This window comes from Mobula hypostoma, chromosome 16 (genome assembly GCF_963921235.1).
Source record: "Mobula hypostoma chromosome 16, sMobHyp1.1, whole genome shotgun sequence".
NCBI lineage: Eukaryota > Metazoa > Chordata > Chondrichthyes > Myliobatiformes > Myliobatidae > Mobula > Mobula hypostoma.
This window is the reverse complement of record NC_086112.1, coordinates 30,825,218-30,847,048: the sequence shown is the minus strand read 5'-3', so window position 1 is coordinate 30,847,048 and position 21,831 is coordinate 30,825,218. Positions and strand designations below refer to the sequence as shown.

General features: G+C 40.3%; 1 protein-coding gene across 1 annotated transcript in view; it reads right to left on the bottom strand.

Moving 5' to 3' along the window:
• The window catches only part of LOC134357312 (zinc finger protein 474-like), a 35,435-nt gene extending 16,512 nt beyond the window's left edge, over positions 1-18,923 (bottom strand). Inside the window, exons 1-2 of the mRNA XM_063068710.1 lie at positions 18,838-18,923; positions 16,328-16,430 (exon numbers count right to left, since the gene is read on the bottom strand). The gene's annotated coding sequence lies outside the window, so the exon portion shown is untranslated. The remainder of the gene's footprint in view (positions 1-16,327; positions 16,431-18,837) is intronic.
• Positions 18,924-21,831: the final 2,908 nt, after the last annotated feature.

Here is a 21,831-nt window from a genome sequence, read left to right as displayed (position 1 = left end):
AGTTTAAATAATGTAAGAGTGGAAATAATGCAAAATAGAACGATGTTGTCTGCAAATAACCGCCCCTTTGATTGAGGCACGCTGAGGTTACATTTTGGACAGCTTAGGCTGTTGCAAAATATCAGACACGGAGAATTGGAGAGATCAGATTAAAGAAATTTGTGAGGCTGACACAGGAAACGGCAAATGCTGGAACCTGGGACACAAACTACAGATCCAAGATGCTGGCAAGTGTTTTGATGTTGAAACGAGGGGCAGAGACGGGAAGGACTGCATCCTCGCTTCGTTTAAAGGAGCTTTACACACTAACTGTCAACAAAAAACGTTGGGAGGTGATCAATAAACGCACTTCCAAGAGCAAGCCTCACTGTGTCGTACAGTACGAGACAACAACGGTTCCGCTCGAACGGAGTTTCGGCGAGACATTCATGCTCGTATATCCCTAGAGAGAGCACTCGAACCACTGGCTCTCTGCATTCCTGGGACTGGTGGCGCCGCAAGGACTTGACTGCTTTCAGGGCAAGAATGGCAATGGTTTAATGTGCTGTACATTTTGTAAACTCTAAACTGAGAACGTTAATAAACGTCCCTTTTTAAAATTAAAAGAAAACATAACGAAACCACATAAATTGCGTGAGCTATTTACTAGTTAATGAGTACATTGGTCCTTCTAATTCCCGTTCATAAATGCAGCTTTGCAGCAATCACGAACGTGAGTAAAGGCACGCACGCACACATAGACGTGCCTACAAGCATTCCTACATAGAGAGACAAGCACGGCAAAGACACAAGAAATTATGCAGATGCTGAAAATCTGGCGTAAAACACATAAAGCTGGAGGAACTCAAAAAGTCAGGCAGCAGATATGGAGGGAATTCGTGGTGAAACTTTTGCACATATACTGAGGAACTAAGGAAAACTTACCTTGCATACTGTTCGTACAGATCAATTCATTACAACAGTGTTTTGAGGTAAAACAAATGCAGAATAAAAATGCTCAAATTACAGAGAAAGTGCAGTGCAGATAGACTAGGCACAAGGTAACAATGAGATAGACTGTGAGCTCAAGATTCCATGGGTCCGTCCAATAGTCATAACAGCTGGATGGATGGAAACTGACCTTGAACTTGGTAATATATGCTTTCAAATTTTTGTATATTCTGCTTGATGGGAGGGGGATGAAGAGAGAATGTCTGGGATGGGTGGGGTCTTTGAGTATGCTGGTTGATTTACCAAGGCAGCGAGAAGTGTAGACAGAGTCCACGGATTGGGCGCTGGTTTCCATTCAGTGCTGAGCCGTGCCCATAACTCTCTGCAGTTTCTTATGGTCATGGGCAGAGCAGTTGCCTTAACAGCCATGGTGCATCTATTTTTGATGTCAGCTTTGGTAAGACTAGGAGCCCAGTGGACTGTGGCATTGGGTGCTTAAGTTGAGATGGTAGTATTATGCCTCAAATGACAACCCGAACGATCCCATACTTATATCAAGAGTTTTAGGACACTGTCAGAATCCCAGTGGCAGAAGGAGGGATGATATTGTTGCTCTGTGGAAGGACATGATTCTACATATTCCTTGATTTCCTTAATATCACGTGCACACTCTCCTGCTTACATCAACTGCACTGAGGTTGAGAGGATTGATACCTTCAAGTTCCTAGCCATGAACATCACCACACCCTGTCCTAGTCTAACCTCATTGTCATCATAGTTAAGAAAGCTCAGCGGTGCCTCTACTTCCTCAGGAGATAAAAAGAAATTTGCATGACACTTTGATGTTCACTCATTTTTATCAATGCACCATTGAAAGCAGCACAGCAACACCATCATGGAAGCACAGGTAAGAGCTGAACATTATCCATGAACTTTAGATGTATTATGTGTACCCAAATGCCTCCAAAATGCACAGTAGTAGATTGTAGAGATGTCTTCTAAGTAGTTGAGTAATCCTTAAGATAGTTCAGTAGCAATTAATTGAACACCATAAAAAAAACTTGATCCTTGGGAGTGCAATCATCAAATTTCCAAACCAGGAAAACTAACCTCAACTGTAAATATTCCAACAATACATACAAAATAATGGAAGAATCAGCAAATCAGGCAGCATCAATGGCGGGAAATGGACAGTCAATGACAAACATTGACTGGAAATGAAGGGACTGGAACCCCAATACTCCAATGAGCATTGAATGACAAATGCATATCCCAACTGCCTAATACCTTAAGCGAAACAGCATAGAAACATAGAAAAACTACCGCACAATACAGGCCTTTTGGCCCACAATGCTGTGCCGAACACGTACTTACTCTAGAAATTACCTAGGGTTACCCATAGCCCTCTATTTTTCTAAGCTCCATGTACCTATCCAGGAGTCTCTTAATAGACCCTATCGTATCCGCCTCCAGCACCATCACCGGCAGCCCATTCCACGCACTCACTACTCTTTGTGTAAAAAACTTACCCTTGACATATCCTCTGTACCTACTTTCAAGCACCTTAAAACTGTGTCCTCTCATGATAGCCATTTCAGCCCTGGGGAAAAGCCTCTGACTATCCACATGATCAATGTCTCTCATCATCTTATACACCTCTCTGAGGTCACCACTCATCCTCCATTGCTCCAAAGAGAAAAGGCCACGTTCACTCAACATATTCACGTAAAGCATGCTCCCCAGTCCTTGTAAATCTCCTCTGCACCCTTTCTATAGTTTCCACATCCTTCCTGTAGTGAGGTGACCAGAACTGAGCACAGTACTAGTGACACATAAATTGTTTGGTTGTATTCAGGAAACTGAAAAGTCTTCATCTGAAAGTCTTGTATTTGCACAATCAACATATAAGGACATAAGAAAACAGGAGCAGGAATAGACAATTCAGCACTCAACACCCACTAAGCCTACACCAGCAATTAATATGATCATGGGCTGATTTGACCCCTCCTCACCTCCTATTTGGTATCGGCCTCAGATAGTTCTTAATTTTCCGATATTTAAGAAGTTACCTATTTCATCTTTGAATACTCCAATGATCTAATCTCAGCCACCATTTGAAGTAGAGATTTCCAGGGATTCACTCCACCTATTGGGAAAAAGCTCCTATTCACTTCAGTTTTAAATGATAGCCTAATGATGTTTAACTATAGAAAATATCAAAATTCAATTGCATTGTTTCTAAAACCGTAACTATAAGGTGGAATATGTATGCCCTGGTTCTATGCCTATGTATTACACTGATAGCTTGTTTAGTGCACAAGATCTGCTTCCGGGAACAAAAGCACTAAGGAAATCAACACCAAAAGGGGTCATTATAGCATTATATTTGGAGGGCTTTATAACAGACAGCACTGCCATGGTGAAACTTAACACAGATCCAGCAATGAATTGTTCACAACTCTCAGTACAGCAAGGCTTCCTGTGAGGGCCGGTGTTGACTGTGCTGGGACAAGCAGTGGGGCTGCTCATTGCTGAGATGTGGGGCACTGGGCTCCACCCTGGCCAGCACACTGAGTCCAAGTCCTTCTTAGGGATTGCTGCCAGAACTAAAGGTCTGACAGACAGCGTAGATCCCAAGATCTCTCTCATCACCTTCTATTGAGAATGACAGAAGCTATTGTCTTCCTATCTCTTTGTTTGCCTACATAGGTCTGCACAGCACAAGAATTTCTCTATGGTAACGACTTCAAAGAATAATGATCAATACTGAGCCTGTTGCCATGGATAAATCTACGAGCTGGGGAGAGCTGTTGAATGGTGGAGGTCAGCAGTGTCTACAAGACCTAAGCGGAGACAAGGAGAAAGGCCATTGCATCTTGGTGGGCTGACTGCACATGGAGGCCTTGTATTTGGGATCCTCATTCATCATTATTGGCAAGGCTAGGGTCAATACCAAAGATTGAAGCCTAAATGTCGATTTGAAGTTCGGAATTCAAGGCCTAATGACTGGAGCCCCAAGTCTGCTAATCTCTGCAAATCTGCTGGGGAAGCCGAAGGCCCAGTGACTGCAAGTTTGAAAGCCAAAGGTGGCCTGTCTTGGGTTTGGAGGAAGGTGTGTGTGTGAAAAAGGAGGAACAGGGCTTGTTTTAATCTTGTTTTTTGTTGCTTATTGAGCTCTACGTTGTTCTGCCGAGCATTGTGGACATGCTATATTGGCGCTTGTGGACTGCCCCCAGCATATCCTTGGGTATGTTGGCTGTTAATGCCAATGATGTATGTTTCAATGTACATGTGTTAAATAAATCTGAATCTGAATCCTAAGAAGCTACTGCCAGTCCTCAGCCCCACAAATTGTATTTACCATGCCAGCCAGGGACATTCCTGGAGTCTCACGTCTCTGTTCTAAGTGGAAGCACTACCCACCCAAGCCCTACACACACCAACAGCAGCCTTACTCATCGCTGGGGGAATGCCAGCAGAAGGCAGCCATTGGCACTAATTCTCCAGGTTATCCTGTACAATATTGTGCAAACTGTGCAAATGTTTTTAAGAAGTATTTGGATTAGAGGACCAAGAATAGTAGTGCACGAAGGGGTACCACCGTGCTGTCCACATTGATGGTCAGATTTATTAGCTAACAATCTTACTGATTCCAATCAAGGTTGAAGTTTTAAATATAATAGGAGTTGCATTTATTATGTTGTATCATATTGCACTACAGAATATAGATTTTTCACAAAATTCTCTTTTAGCACCCTTTCTCCTTTTTAGCTAGACTCTGTTAATCACACCCTATTATTTGACTTCTTCTCCTTTGCTTCAACTATCCACATCCAATCACAAGGAAACCTGCAGATGCTGGAATTTCAAGCAACACGCATAAAAGTTGCTGGTGAACGCAGCAGGCCAGGCAGCATCTCTAGGAAGAGGTACAGTCGACATTTCGGGCCGAGACCCTTTGTCAGGACTAACTGAAAGAAGAGATAGTCAGAGATTTGAAAGTGGGAGGGGGAGGGGGAGATCCGAAATCCACATCCAATGCTGTTTTCTTCATTGACATCACTGAATGTGTGATTCCACCCGAGATATACTTTACTGTCTTAGGATGTTTATGGCTTTTTTTCTTTTAAAAAAAAATGTGAAACCCCACTGGTTTCCTTGGCTGCGTAAATCTAGGGAATACACACTCTGGTCCCGTCAAACCTGTGAGATTGAGACGGCTCTCCCATTCCAAACCCTGGTTTGCGTGCATGCTGTATAATTCGCTACCCTGTTACAACTCAGTGCCAAGAAATAACACTGCATATGATGAAAGGAATTATATTTATGAAACTTAACAACTAAATGGTTAAGAAATAAAACATAAAGGGCTCATTATAATTAAATAGTCAAATGTCCACAAGCTGGAGCTCAACTCTTCCAAAAGTCATACATATTCACTGATCCTCAGCAGATACTGGAACCTTGCTCCATCGAATCACGGTCCCCCATTGGGTCAAATCCTAAGACAGGTTCTCTCCAATGTCTTCTCTCTTCATCTCCTGCCAAACAAAAGAAAAACCAAGACCTGCCGTAGTGTCCCTCACAAAACCCTCCCACCCCGTGTTCCCTCAAACATTTTCCCAGTTCCACCATCCTAATTGAATGACACACATTCCTCAGCATCCCTTATCTTCAACAATAACCCAAAAAAGGCTGAAAGCAAAACAGATTGCTCTTAGAGAAATGCTAAGGTGAAATACCTAAAGCATAGGAGTAAAAATCTGAACCAGGGTGTTACATATGCATCTGTGACGTTTTTCTTTTTTAAATCTAAAGGTACAGCACAGTAACAGGTCCTTCCATCCCAATTAGCCCGTGCCTCCCAATTACACCCATGTGACCAATTAACCGACTAACCTGTACATCTTCGGAGTATGGAAGGAAACTGGAGCACCCAGAGGAAATCAATGCATGCAGAGGGAAAACATAGAAGCTCCTTACAGACAGCAGCAGGACTGAGGCCGTGTCGCTGGCACTGTAATAGCATTACGCTAACCACCCCTTTTGGTAAGACAGAATTAGTAAGACAATAAACTCCGATGACCACTTCCCTGAAAGTACGCTCTGCCTATTTTCAATGCCAAGGCTCAAGCATGGCAGTAGAATTTCTCCTGAGTGAAGTTCAGGAGGCACTGGCAGCTCTGATGATATAAAGCCACGTAAAAATAAGTTTCTTTAACATTGGAAGAAAACTGGTAAGGAAAACGAGCAAACTTTGGTTACTAACATTCTTCATTGTGATTAAAGTGGGAGTCGTGGTCTCATCAAGACAAGGAACCATCTATTTATTTGCGTAGTAGTTGATTACAAGTTTAAATACTTTTTTTCCATTTGACTTGTATTTCATTATAGGTTTGGATGTACTTTCCTGTCCTTGGCAGCTTGCCAAAAAAACCACAAGAGTAAATGGTAAAATGATATACTATAGTCACCATCAGAGTGTCCAATAATTGTGTGGGGTGAGATATTTTTTGTCAGCTATAAACATAGGGCTTTAGAAATTCTTCAGTGTGTATTTTCATGGTCAAAAGGTGGAAACTGAAGAGAAAGTGACGGGGAACAGATCAGACTGAAGGAGAAATTAGGAACAAGATCTCAGGATAGAGGGAATTGGAACAACATAGAACAGCACAATGCAAGAACAGGCCCTTCAGCCCACAATGTTGGGTTGAACCTAATAAATTAGTCATCGAATGGCCAACTAAACTAATCCCGTCTGACTTATTTGATTAGTTCTGAGGGGATGATAGTGTTGAATGCCGGGCTGACGTCAATAAAGAGTATCCTGATGTATGCATCTTTGCTCTCCAGATGTTCCAGGATTACAAATGTGCAACCTTCCACATTTGGCTGGGTTAAACTCTATCTGCCATTTCTCTGCCCATATCTGCAAGAGATCTATATCCCACAGCATTCTATGCCAGTCTTTCATGCTATTCACAATACCACCAATCTTTGAATCATTTGCAAAATTACTAATCCACACATCTACATTTTCATCCAGGTGATTTATATACATCACAAACAGTGGAGGTCCCAGTACAGATCCCTGCAGAACACCAATTCCCCACAGACCTCCAGCTAGAATAAGTTCCTTCAAACAATATGCCATGGGGAAGCCAGTTCTGAATCGAAACGGCCAATTCACCATGGATCCAATATATCTTAATCTTCTTCATGAGCTTCCCATGAGGGACTTTGTCAAACATCTTACTAAAATCCATGTAGAAAACATTGATAGTTCTACATTCATCAATTAGCCTCGTCACTTCGTCAAGAAGCTCAATCAAGTTAGTAAAACACAACTTGCCCCGCACAATCACAAATAAGAGAATATTTGCAGATGCTGGAAATCCAAATAACACACACAAAATGCTGGGGAAACTCAGCAGGCCAGGCAGCATCTATGGAGAAGAGTACAGTTGACATTTCGAGCCAAGACCGCCAGCATTTTGCGTGTGTTGCCCCGCACAAAGCCATGCTGGCTCTCCCTAATTAGGTAATAGTTTTCCAAACGCTCATAAACCCCAACCCTAAGAATTCTCTACAGTAACTTCCCTACCATTTACGTGAGACTCATTGGTCTATAGTTCCCAGGATTATCCCTGGTTCTCCTCTTGAATAATGGAACAGCTTTAGCTGCTTGCCATTCCTCAGGGATCTCGTCTGTGGCTAGAGAAGAGACAAACATATTAATCATGCATTCTTATCCTTTGCTTCACTAAATAAACTGGGGTATATCTCAGCAGATCACCATAATGATCTTTAAAAGACCCAACACCACCACTCCTTTTCCTTGAAATGCCATGTCATATTAATAACCTTGGCATTGATCTCCCTATCCTCCAGATCCTTCTCCTTGGTAAATACCGATGTAAAGTGCAATTTAACCACCTCATCCACATCCTCCGCATCCAAGCAAATGTTCCCCACTTTACACTTGAGTAGTCTGACTCTCTCATTATTTATCCATAAGACCATAAGACGTAGGAGCAGAATTAGGCCATTTGGCCCATTGAGTCTGCTCTGCCATTCAATCATGGCTAAATCTCCTTTTTTCCCCTCCTCAGCTCACTCCCCGGCCTTCTCCCTTTGATGCTGTGTCCAGTCAAAAACCTATCAAGCTCTGCCTTAAAAGCCCCCAACAACCCGGCCTCCACAGATGTTTGTGGTAACAAATTCCACAAATTCACCACCCTCAGGCTAAAGTAATTTCTCCGCATCCCTGTTTTACATGGACTCGCTTCTATCTTGACACTGTGCCCTCTTGTCCAAAGCTTCCTCACCATGGGAAACATCCTTTCCACATCTACTCTGTCTAGGCCTTTCAACATTAAGAAGGTTTCAATGAAATCCCCTTCATCCTTCTAAATTCCAGTAAGTACAGACACAGAGCTATCAAACGTTCCTTGTATGATAACCCTTTCATTTCCAGAATCAACCTTATGAAATTCCTCTGAACACTCTCCAATGCCAGCATATCTTTTCTTAGATGAGGAGCTCAAAACTGTTCACAGTACTCAAGGTGAGGCCTCTAGAAATGAATGCTAAAATTGCATTTGCCTTCCTCATCACTAACTCCCCCTGCAAGTTAACCTTTAGGGTGTTCTGCACAAAGGCTCCTAAGTCCTTTTGCATCTCAGATTTTTGGATTTTCTCCCTATTTAGAAAATAGTCTGCATATTTATTTATTCTACCAAAGTGCATGGCCATGCAATTTCTAACACTGTATTTCATTTGCCACTTTCTTACCCATTCTCCTTATCAGTCTGTCATTCTGCAGCCTTTCTGTTTCCTCTACGCTAGCTGCCCCTCCTCCACTCTTTGTATCATCTGCAGACTTGGCAACAAAGCCATCTATTCCATTATCTAAATAATTTATATATAATTTATTAAATATTTACAATTTATATAAAAAGAGTCCCAACACCAACCCCTGCGGAACACCACTAGTCACTGACAGCCAACCAGAGAAGTATCCTTTTATTCCCCCTCACAGCCTCCTACCAATCAGCCAATGCTCTAACCATGTCAGTAACTTTCCTGTAATACCACGGGCTCTTAACTTAGTAAGCAGCCTCATGTGTGGCACCTCGCCAAAGGTCTTCTGAAAATCCAATTATACAACATCCACTGCATCCCCTTTATCTATCCTACTTGTAATCTCAAAGAATTCCAACAGGTTCATCAAGCAAAATTTTCCTTTAAAGAAATCATGCTGACTTTCTCCTATCTTGTCCTGTGTCACCAAGTACTTCATAACCTCATCCTTAACAATTGACTCCCAACATTTTCCCAACCACTGAGGTCAGGCTAATCGGTCTATAATTTCCTTTCTGCTGCCTTCCTCCTTTCTTAGAATGGAATGATATTTGCAATTTTCCAGTCCTCTGGCACCATACCAGAGTCCAACGATTTTTGGAAGATCATAACTAATGCCTCCACAATATCTATTGCTACCTATTTCAGAACACTCGAGTTCAGCTCACCTGGTCTGAGTGACTTATGTATTTTTAGGTCTTTCAGCTGTTTGAGCAACTTCTCTCTTGTAATAGTAACTGCACTCACTTCTCTTCCCTTGCACCCTTCAACATCTGGCATACTGCTAGTGTCTTCCATAGTGAAGACTGATGCAACATACTCATTTAGTTCAACTATCTCCCTGTCCCCATTATTACTTCTCAAGCCTCATTTTCTACTGGTCCTATATCCACTCTCATCTCTCTATTTTTTTTACATACTTGGAAAAAGCTTTTACTATCCACTTTGATATTGTTTGCTAACTTACTTTCATATTTCATCTTTTCCCTCCTAATGATTCTACTAGTTGCTCTCTGTAGGTTTTTAAAAGCTTCCCAGTACCCTGTCTTAACCTGAATTTTTGCTTTGGTGTGTTCCCTCTCTTTTGGTTTTACATTGGCTTTGACTTCCCTTGTCAGCCACAGTTGTACTATGTTGCCATTCGAGTATTTCTTTGTTTTTGGAATACACCTATCCTGCATGTCCCTCATTTCTCCCAGACACTCACACTATTTCTGCTCTGCTGTCATCCCTGCCAGCATCTCCTTCCAATTTACTTTGGCCAACTCCTTTCTCATACCACTGTAATTTCCTTTACTCCACTGAAATACTGCTACATCAGACTTTATTTTCTCCCTATCAAATTTCAAATTGAACTCAATTATATTGTGATCACTGCCTCCTAAGTGTTCTTTTACCTTCAGCTTCCTAATCACCTCTGGTTCATTACATAACACCCAAACCAGTATAGCTGATCCCTGAGTAGGTTGAATGACAAACTGCTCTAAAAAGCCATCCTCTTACTCTTCATGTATGTATAAAATGTCTTGAAATTCTCTTTAATCCTACTTGCCAAGAACTTTTCATGGCTCTTCCTGATTCTCTTCTTGAGTTCTTTTTTAACTTCTTTATAATTCTCAATAGCTCTGTTGGATTCTAGCTTCCTTTTTTCCTTTTCTTCTTGACTAAATTTATTACCTCTCTTGACATCCAGGGTTTTCTTGCCTTGCCATCTTTGTCCTTCCTTGTGACTGGAACAAACCTTTACTGTACTCTGTGCTTTTAAAATTCTCTATATGTCAGATGTGGACTTGCCCAAAAACAGCTGCTCCCCATGAACTCTCCCTAGTTCCTGCCTAACACTCTTGTAATTTGCACCACTCCAATTTAGTACCCACCCGAAAGGTCGACGCTTATTCTTATCTTGTAGCTATCTTAAAACTTGAGTTGTGGTCACCGTTCCCTAACAGCTCACTTACTGAAAGATCAGTCATCTAGCTAGGTTTATCACCCAACATGAGGTTCAGTACAGTCCCTCCTCTTGAACTATCTACATACTGATTTAAGAAACCCTCCTGGATGCACCTAACAAATTCTACCCCATCTAAACCTCTTACACTAAGAAGGCCCCAGTTTACATTAGGGAAGTCGAAGACTCCCATGACAACAACCTTATTGTTCTTATACCTTTCCTTAATCTGCCTGCATATCTGTTCCTCAATGTCCTGGTGGCTATTGGGAGTGAAAGCTGGGAGCATGAAGAATTGAGAGGGTGAAGGAGCCCATGGGAAGAATAGTAGCAGACCAGCAATTGTGGAGGTGGAGGGAAACAAAAAGAGATCAAGTGAGAAGGTGTAATCTGCAGCAATGTCTATTGCATATGTGTGGTAAAATAAAATCACACATGTGACATCAATCATGAGCTGCATTCCAACTGATATCACTTTACAACAGTCACCTCATATACATGTGCTGTGTATTTATCACAGGGATAGAATTTTATAGAAGTTCTTGTAATGAATCTGTTTTAGGATCAAGCTTCATTGCAAAAATGATCTACTGTGCAACAGAATTTCTTATGCATACAGTGTGAGGTTATGGCTAATGGAATATGGACCAGACACGAAGGGCTGAATAGCCTATTTCTGTTCCTCTGTCTTGTCTTAAGGTCTTAACTTCAGAAACTCCTATGTATGAAATAGGAAGTGGATAGACGGACATTCAGTTAAATTGATATTTTAAAATGATTCTAAATCCATGGCACTTTAGTGCTAAACATGAAAAAGAACCAATCAGAATGAGTCAGACCAATATAAACGCAAGCTGTTGGCAGAAACGACACACAATTGCACGATGATGACTTCACCTCAACTTGTGATGAAACATTTGAGACCTAATCTCCAGGCTCAGTGAACTACCCTACAAACTTTCATGCTACTTTGAAAGACAATAGCGCTACTCAGTGGTCAATATAAAAATAAACATAAAAGTAAAAGAGAGTAAGTATAACATAGCAAGGATGAGTGGGAAGCCAGAGGATTGGGAGACTTTTAAGGAGCAACAGAAGATAACTAAAAAGGCAAGACGGGGGGAAAAGATGAGGTACAAAGGTAAGCTAGACAAAAATATAAAGGAGGATAGTAAAAGCTTCTACAGGTATGTGAAGAGCAAAAAATTAGTTAAGACCAAAGTTGAGCCCTTGAAGACAGAAACGGGTGAAATTATTATGGGGAACAAGGAAATGGCAGATGAGCTCAACAGGTACTTTGGATCTGTCTTCACTAGGGAAGACACAAACAATCTCCCAGATGTAATAGTGGCCAGAGGACCTAGGGTAACAGAGGAACTGAAGGAAATTCGCATCAGGCACAAAATGGTGTTGGGTAAACTGATGGGACTGAAGGTTGATAAATCCCCAGGGCCTGATGGTCTGCATCCCAGGGTACTTAAGGAGGTGGCTCTCGAAATCGTGGACGCATTGGTAATCATTTTCCAATGTTCTATAGATTCAGGATCAGTCCCTGTGGATTGGAGGGTAGCTAATGTTATCCCACTTTTTAAGAAAGGAGGGAGAGAGAAAACAGGCAATTATGGACCAGTTAGTCTGACATCAGTGGTGGGGAAGATGCTGGAATCAATTATAAAAGATGTAATAGTGGCATATTTGGATAGCAGTGGCAGGATAGGTCCGAGTCAGCATGGATTTATGAAGGGGAAGTCATGCTTGACTAATCTTCTGGAATTTTTTGAGAATGTAACTATGAAAATGGACATGGGAAAGCCAGTGGATGTAGTGTACCTGGACTTTCAGAAAGCCTTTGATAAGGTCCCACATAGGAGGTTAGTGTGCAAAATTAGAGCAAATGGTATTGCGGGTAGGGTACTGACATGGATAGAAAATTGGTTGGCAGACAGGAAACAAAGAGTAGGGATTAATGGATCCTTTTCAGAATGGCAGGCAGTGACTAGTGGGGTACCGCAAGGCTCGGTGCTGGGACCACAGCTATTTACAATATACATTAATGATTTAGATGAAGGGATTAAAAGTAACATTAGCAAATTTGCAGATGACACAAAGTTGAGTGGCAGTGTGAAATGTGAGGAGGATGTTATGAGAATGCAGGGTGACTTGGACAGATTGGGTGAGTGGGCAGATGCAGTTTAATGTGGATAAATGTGAGGTTATCCACTTTGGTGGCAAGAACAGGAAGGCAGATTACTATCTGAATGGTGTAAGGTTAGGAAAAGGGGAAGTACAATGAGATCTAGGTGTCTTTGTTCATCAGTCACTGAAAGTAAGCATGCAGGTACAGCAGGCAGTGAAGAAAGCTAATGTCATGTTGGCCTTCATAACAAGGGGAGTTGAGTATAGGAGCAAAGAGGTCTTTCTGCAGTTGTACAGGGCCCTGGTGAGACCACATCAGGAATATTGTGTACAGCTTTGGTCTCCAAATTTGAGGAAGGAGATTCTAGCTATTGAGGGAGTGCAGCATAGGTTCACGAGGTTAATTCCCGGGACGGTCCTATGTTGAAAGATTGGAGCGACTGGGGTTGTATACACTGGAATTTAGAAGGATGAGAGGGGATCTGATTGAAACATATAAGATTATTAAGGGATTGGACACACTAGAGGCAGGAAACATGTTCCCGATATTGGGGGAGTCCAGAACCAGAGGCCACAGTTTAAGAATAAGGGGTAGACAATTTAGAGCAGAGTTGAGGAAAAACTTTTTCACACGAGGGTTGTGGTTCTGTGGAATGCTCTGCCTCAGAAGGCAGTGGAGGCCAATTCTCTGGATTCTTTCAAAAAAGAGTTAGATAGAGCTCTTAAAGATAGCGGAATGAAGGGATATGGGGAGTAGGCAGGAAAAGGGTACTGATTGTGGGTGATCAGCCATGATCACAGTGAATGGTGGTGCTGGCTTGAAGGGCTGAATGGCCTACTCCTGCACCTATTGTCTATCGTCTAATATTGATACTCAAGTCCATGTGCTATATTTTATCTGGTAAGGTTTATGTGATATTGGAATTTTTTTCTAGAATAGAATAGGCAAAGGGGATTTGATTGTCTTGAAAATGAAGGACAAACTAAGTGCATGTGAATATACTATTAAAGATACATCCACTAAGGATGACCCTGATCAAGTGTAGGCTTTTTACAAAGTTAAATAGACATTCTTCATCAATATGTAGCAATAATCCATATTTTCACTCAGATTCCTGTAATCTTCTTATTAGGGAGCACTTTGGATTATCTCTAATTATTACATTACAATACACAATTATAAATATTCCTTGCTCCATATTTTTTAAAAAAACTTACTGTTTTGCTGGAAACATCTATAAATGATTCAACTTATCACTGGTTGAAAATTTAACATTGTAGCTTTCTCACTTAGATGGTAGAGTATTCAATTGTACAGCAAGAGCAGGCTGATGAAAGAGCCAAAACTTATTGAATATCTTTATGTGTTTGGGAATAGGAATCGCTGAGCCAAAAGGAGCGTCAGCAACTCATGGCTGCAAGGCCGATCCAAGGCTCAAACCACCTGGAAGCTTTAAAATTAGAGACTCTGAGAGACACCCTGTGGATCCATTTTCCTCCCTCTGTCAAACTGCCACACACCCAGACAGTCTGCCAGCAGCAAAACCCAGACCAACGCAAGTATGAAATAATTTAGTTAGTGAAATATGTTTTAGGAGTGTCTAGCCGATTGTATTAAATGTTACTTCCCATTGTGTTTCCTGGCTGGAGTACCAGATGATATAGGGTTTCCACCTCATTTTGTACAGCAGTACTCATTATTCCAGTGGGGAAAACATTACTCGAGGCAATCCACTTAGACTTTGTACACAATATATTTGAGGACACTGGGTGAAATGCAGCATGAGGAACAAATGAAACTGGCAATGAGTAATCAACCTGGAAGTCATTCGCCAAATTACAGGGCAGGTTCAAATCAGGACATGCATAAGAAAGAACGGGACAGAAGTTCAGCATCAATTGTAAGCATTTAAAGCAAAACGTGTTTGCTGTTATGGAATTACTTCACTTATGTTTGCTTCCATTTATGTTATGTTAACTACTTTTCAGAGGAGGAATACAATGTGCATTTGATGTTGTAGATCGGATTTAATGGTAAAAATTATGGCAGATCTATGAAACAATAGAATACGGCGAATTTAGATTTTTGTACAACCATAGTTTAAACTGAGACATCCCAGAGTTTCTTTTTAGTGATTTAGATGCTTCTAAAATCCTCTGTAGTTTTTGGTCTTTTCCACAGCAATCAAGCAAACTGTGAATTTACCTGCCTCAGCACAAGCTCCATGGTAAAAGAATGAAGATCTTGAGTGTTTTTATGTTGCATTGTAAAGATTTGGATATTAAAGGAATCAAGGGACTGGGATGCAGGGCAGGGATATGGAGCTGAGGTAAAGCTCAGCCATGGTATTGAAGAATGACGGAATATGTCTAAGGAGCTAGATGGCCTATTCCTGTTCCTATTTTGTGTGTTCTTATGAAGTCTAAGTCAGTTTTTTGTATGACTAAGTTGCTGATTAGCCAAAAAGCTGACTATGGAAGATTAATTTGTGTATTGTAACATCAAGTTTTCAAAATAAGAAGAATTTTAAAATAAAAAAAATCCTGAAATATTGCCTTTTGCTTTTTCAGTTTTCACCCTAATCACAGAATGAAAGGGAATAGGTGATGGGTGAGGTAAAAAGAAAAGCAACAGCCTGAGACATTTTTCCAATAAAAGGTACATTGTGTGGAAGTTCATCTATCTGACCTTCATTTTTGCATTTAAATGTGAGTGAATATCCATGCATTAAAATTGCAGTAAATCAGATCATTTGAAAAATGAAACAGGAACACTTGTATCGCAGAATCATTTGGGTTTATAATCGTTATCTTATAAACCATTTGTTATGATGAAGAGTGAAGTGGCTCTCTTTCCACAATGATTCATAACTTGTTGAGTATTTCCAGCATTTTGCATTTTTATTGCAGATTTCCTGTACCTGCAGGTTTTTTTGTGATTTTCAGGTGTATTCATACTTTATAGAGTACTACAGCTTAGAAACAAGCCCTTCAGTCCACGATGGCCTGATCTTCTGGCTAGTCCCATCTGCCTGCACCTGCATTATTGTCATCCAAACCTCTCTCATCCATCTACCTATTCAAATTCTTTTAACTGTTACTGTAGCGGCTATTTGAACAAACAAACACTGCTGTTAGAGATTAAACATGAGGGGGAGATGATAATCCTGTGAAATACCCTGGTTCTGTTGGCTGTGTAAGTCTAGGCCTGCCACACGGGTGAGATTGAGGTGCAAAACCCCGGAACCCCGTTTGTGTTGATGTTGCGTGATTTGTTACTCTGTCATAAATCAGTACCACGGAATAACAGACAGTACACCATATACAAGTAAACAATTTAGCTTTATAGTTCTTAATTTGACTAAAGGGTTAGTAAAGAAAAAACAAAAAGAAAAAGGCCCATTTTAATGAAACACTCTAATATGCACAAGTTGGAGCTCACGGTTTCACCTTCGCCGATTTTCCAGGCTTCGTCGATTCCTAGCCCCAATCCAAGTTCAGGCCTTTCTGGCATCTACGACCTCTCCTTTCAGGCATCTTCTCTCTCCATCTCCTGTCGAACAAAAGACCTAGATCACCTCGGTGTCAGGAACACAGAATGAAAATGCACTCCCTTCATTGGACGGCTCACATTCCAAAACACCCGTTATCTCTAACCATAACCCAAACACTGCTTCTACAGAAAGACCATTACATTAGCAGTGAAACCTTTTCCCAGGGTGTTACACCTGTATGACATGTCTTCTATTCAAATCCAGTAATGTGGTTCAAATTCGAAGAAATATATTTGATCCTTTATTAAGCAACTAGCAAAACAAACCATCTTGGTGATAAATCTAATGAAACTAAAACTAGCGATATAACAAAATAAACAGTCTTAAACTTAGTTAGCTCTATAAGATCTTCCCTCATTCTCCTGCATTTTACTGAATAAAGTCCTAACCTATTCAACCTTTCCTTATAACTCAGGTCCTCAAATCTTGGCATCCTTGCTGCACTGAAGTTGGCAGATGCTCAGTTTCTTTCATAATGTTTACACTTCATCTCCTGATTTAACACTTTAACAATATCAGGATGCAACAGTCTACTGTCTGCAAACATTTTCAAGACTATGTGATAGCATCCTAAAACTGAGAGTGATATATTCAAAGATACTAATTGCTAAAAGAGAGGTTACATATTAAGTGGATTAGGTGAGAGTATAAAATTGCATAAGTATGTGGATAATGTGAGTGGATGAATCTGTGCAGGATGGAGTTTATTTCATTGCAGATATGTGTGAAAAACAACTTTAGATCAAAAGGGACTGATATGGTAAAAAGATGGGGACTATTTAAGATTCTTATGCACAGCTCATTCAAATTTGGTAGTTCAAAGAAAAAATATTCAAAAATATCTAATGGATTATTCATCTTTTAAGTAAGAGGCTGAACAATAAATGGGGAGAAGTTATGTTACAGCTACATAAGCACTTGTTAGACCACATACGGAGGTTGGGGCACTACTCCTTTGAACAGGGAGTACTGTCTGTTGAAGGAATACAGTACAGGTTCACCAGAATGTTTATCGGGTTTCGAGAATTAGATGAGGAGAGGTTCCAAGTTGGGTTCACTGACTTTTCACTTGATCCTGGGAATCAGCATGGATAAGAAACTTGGATGGAAAGAGATGCTTAAAAGAATCGAAAAGGTGAGTACAGTATGGAGCTACATTTCCCACTGATGGTAAAGTCAATACCAGGGGTTTAAAGGTTTTGCATCAACTCATTCAGGAGAGAGGTGCAAAATTCTTCTTGATACAAAGCATGTCAGATGAACTCATCCCACAAAAAAATATTCAATGATAGCTTAATAATTTTATATCAAAGTTTGATACGTTTTGCCAGACAAGGGCATGAAAGGCTATAGATTCAAGACAACTGAAAACTAAGATCATGATCAGGCATTTCTCATTAAAATAGCAGCATGTGACCAATATACCTACCTCCAGTTCACAGGTGCCTATAAAATTTCATTATAGAGCTAAACTATTGTACATGCTATTTAGTGTCTTTTAGAGGCATAAATTTCATATACATTTTACTGGAAATCTTAGATTCACCATTTCAGTTATAAAGACTGAGAATTAATACATTGTCCAGGATATTTAATTTCCTTTGGGTGGCACAATATGCTAACTAATAGTAATTAGCATAACATTATTACAGCCCCAGCGACACAGGTTCAATTCCACCACCATCTGTACGTTATCCCCACGGCAATGTGGGTTTCCCCAGGTGTTCTGGTTTTCCCTCACTGTCCATACACATATAGATTAGTACGTAAATTGGTCACATGGGTGTAATTGTTCTATTGCTAGCTTTAGTTTCATTAGTTTGTGTCGCTTCAAGATTGTTTGCTTTGATAGTTGCTTAAGAAAGAATTGAATATATTTCTTCGGCTTTGAACCTTATTGTTGGATTTGAATGGAAGGTGTGTCATACAGGATTAACCCCTCCACACACACCCCCAAACAGTGGTATTGGTTTGATCCAGTAGGCTTTGAATTGATTGCAGGATTATTAAGCGATGTAAATTAATTGCACCTGATGACACTCTATGGTTTTCCTTCATTTCTCCATAGTTATTCCATATACTCTAACTAGTGCTGGAAAGGAAGCCTCTTCCATTCATAACTTCACTGAATTTATAAAAAAAAATCCATTACGACCATCATAGCATCTGTCACTTAGATTCAGATGCAGAACGTGTATAAAAAGTTAAAAATTCACTTTTATTGCTGGTTATTGGCCTGAGAAGAATTGTAAAAGTATTTGAACTGGCATTTAGATCATCAGTAATCTAAATAATTGAATCAAGCTGAAACATTCCTGCTCTCAGGAAAGTCCTGGGCTGTTGCAGGTCTTGGATATGCTCTATAATGAATGCCAATATATGCTGATTGTGAGTCTGGAGCCTTACTTCACTATATTACACTGCAGAATCCTCTTCTGTTGTCCCATTTCAGCTGGATGATGTTAAAGATTGATGTTAGATGAGGATTCCCAATCCTGTCATGTTCTATGGAGAAAGATAAGTGTAAAATTCAAAGACGCACATGCCTCGAGGTGGCAAATACAATAGATGTACAGAGGCTAAGCAGTTTTAAAACACCAGTTATGGCAAACAAGTTGCGATCAACATCCAAAGATGCTAAATGATACCTCAACTGGTGAAAGCAAAGTGCAATGTTAGCCCAAACACTACTGTTCAGCGGCTCTATGGCTACTTTGATCACTTTGCACTAAAAAAGACTTGGCTTTTTTTTGCACTAATGGTGTTCCTTCTTGTAAAAATTTCTATAATTTATGTTTAATTTGTATATTTCTCTGGAATGTTGCTTATTCGATGCTATATGCCTGTGATGCTGCTGCAGATAGGGTTTTCGTTGCACCTGTCACACATGTACATGTACTTGTACTTGTGACAATACACTCAATTTTGACTTTGAGTGTCTGCAGTTAATCCTCCACATTTCGCTCAACATTGTGAGTTCTCCAATTTTTTTTCCAAAAATCTCAGAATTTGAATCAGGTTTATTATCACCGCCATGTGTTGTGAAATTTGTTAACTTAGCAACAGCAGTACAATGCAATACGTAATATAGAAGAATAAATAAATAAATACTTAAAGTATGTGTATATTGAATAGATTAAAAATCATGCAAAAGCAGAGATAATATATACGTTTGTATTTAAAAAGTGAGGTAGTGTTCACGGTTTCAATGTCCATTTAGGAATTGGATGGCAGAGGGGAAGAAGCTGTCCCTGAATCGCTGAGTGTGTGCCTTCAGACTTCTGTACCTCCTTTCCGATGGTAACAATGAGAAAAGGGCATGCCTGGGTGCTGGGGGTCCTTAATAATAGATGCTGCTTTTCTGAAATACTACTCCTTGAAGATGTCTTGGGCACTTTGTAGGCTAGTACCCAAGATGAAGCTGACAAAATTTACGATCCTCCGTAGCTTCTTTCAGTCCTATCTAGTAGCCCCTCCATACCAGACAGTGATGCAGCCTGTCAGAATGCTCTCCACGGTACATCTATAGAAGTTTTTGAGTGCTTTTGTTGACAAACCAAATCTCTTCAAACTCCTAATGAAGTATAGTAGCTGTCTTGCCTTCTTTATAGCTGGATCGATGTTGGGACCAGGTTAGGTCCTCAGAGATCTTGTCAGCCAGGAACTTGAAAATGCTCACTCTTTCCATTTCTGATCCCTCTATGAGGATTGGTATGTGTTCCTTCATCTTACCCTTCCTGAAGTCCACAATCTGCTATTTGACTTACTGACATTGAGTCTAAAGTTGTTGCTGCGACACCACTCCACTAGTTGGTATATCTCACTCCGGTACACCCTCCTGTCTACATCTGAGAAGCTACCAACAATGGTTGTATCATCAGCAAATTTATAGTTGGTATTTGAGCTACGCCTAGCCATACGGTCATGGGTATAGAGAGAGTAGAGCAGTGGGCTAAGTACACACCCCTGAGGTGCACCAGTGTTGATCATAAGTGAGGAGGAGATGTTATCACCAATATACACAGATTGTGGTCTTCCAATTAGGAAGTTGAGGATCCAGAGGGAGGTACAGAGTCCCAGTTTATGTAACTTACCAATCAGGATTCTGGGAATGATGGTGTTAAATGCTGAGCAGTAGTCGACGAACAGCATCCTGACATAGGAGTTTGCATTGTCTAAGACTGTGTGAAGAGCCAAGTCTAATGCCAATTATGGGCAACTTGCTTACAGGCTTTAACAATTCAAAATCCAGGGAAATAATACCCAATATTTACCACTTGACTGAGCAAAGAGTTTCACATCATCAGCGCTTTAACATATTACTTCTTACAGAAAAATATACAAATGAAATAAAAGTAGACTTAAGTTTCTGATATAACATGCTAAGTTAACGTCATTTTTATCTGCATAAACACTGTTTTGATGGTTGACTAATATGCTAGCTATTTAAATTATAGGAAAATTTCAGTAGGAATGAGATAAACTTAGAAGTGTGATGAAATAATAAAAAGCAATTGTTTTTACTCAATCTTTGTAATTAGAGAGATGAATAGAGGTGAAAGTTCTTAGAAAATAAAACCTGTCTGAAATGATAAACAACAAAAAATTCATTGGGAGCTTCTGATTACAAATTAATAATCTACTTAGACTATAAGATATAGGAGCAGAATTAGGCCATTTGGTGCATCATGTCTGCTCTGCTATTTCATTATTTTAAAGTACTGTATGAGAGACTATGGCTGGCTGGTGGTGCGGTGGCATCAGCACTGGACCTCAAGGCAGACGGTCCTGAGTTTGAGTCCAGCCAGGTCCCAACCTGGGCTATAGCAGTATCTGTGCAGAAGAAAGACCTGGCAACCTACTTCTGTACCTCATGAAAATCCTATGGACAACTACAATATCCACAGGGTTGGTATGAGTCGACAATGACTCAATTGCACTCAGCAACATAAGGGGCTAAAAGAATATATTTTCTTGAGCTGTTACCTTTTGGTTTGATGCAAAATCCAGAACCAAATATGCTGGTACTCTTAACTGTCTCTTCCAGGGGACAGTGATAGTCAGGATGGGTCCAGTTGAAACTACAAATGAGACAGAGCTGCCCCAGTCTGTCTGCTATTTTGGAGCCAGAAAACAAGCACAGACTAGAAATTATTGATAGATGGATAATTATTCTTATGCTTGTAGGTGTATCCAAATTTGATGTGCAATCTCACATTTGCAAGACTCACGTTTTGCACTTCATTGAAAGTGCTGTTCAGAAATAAGGATATTAAGTTCTTTAAAGCCTTTTACTATACACTAATAATTCCAGTTAGTTAGAACAATAATTCAAAATTATGAATGAAAGATAAAGGAGATTTTTACCGTATCTAAAAGTTACTTTTCAAAGTAGTAACA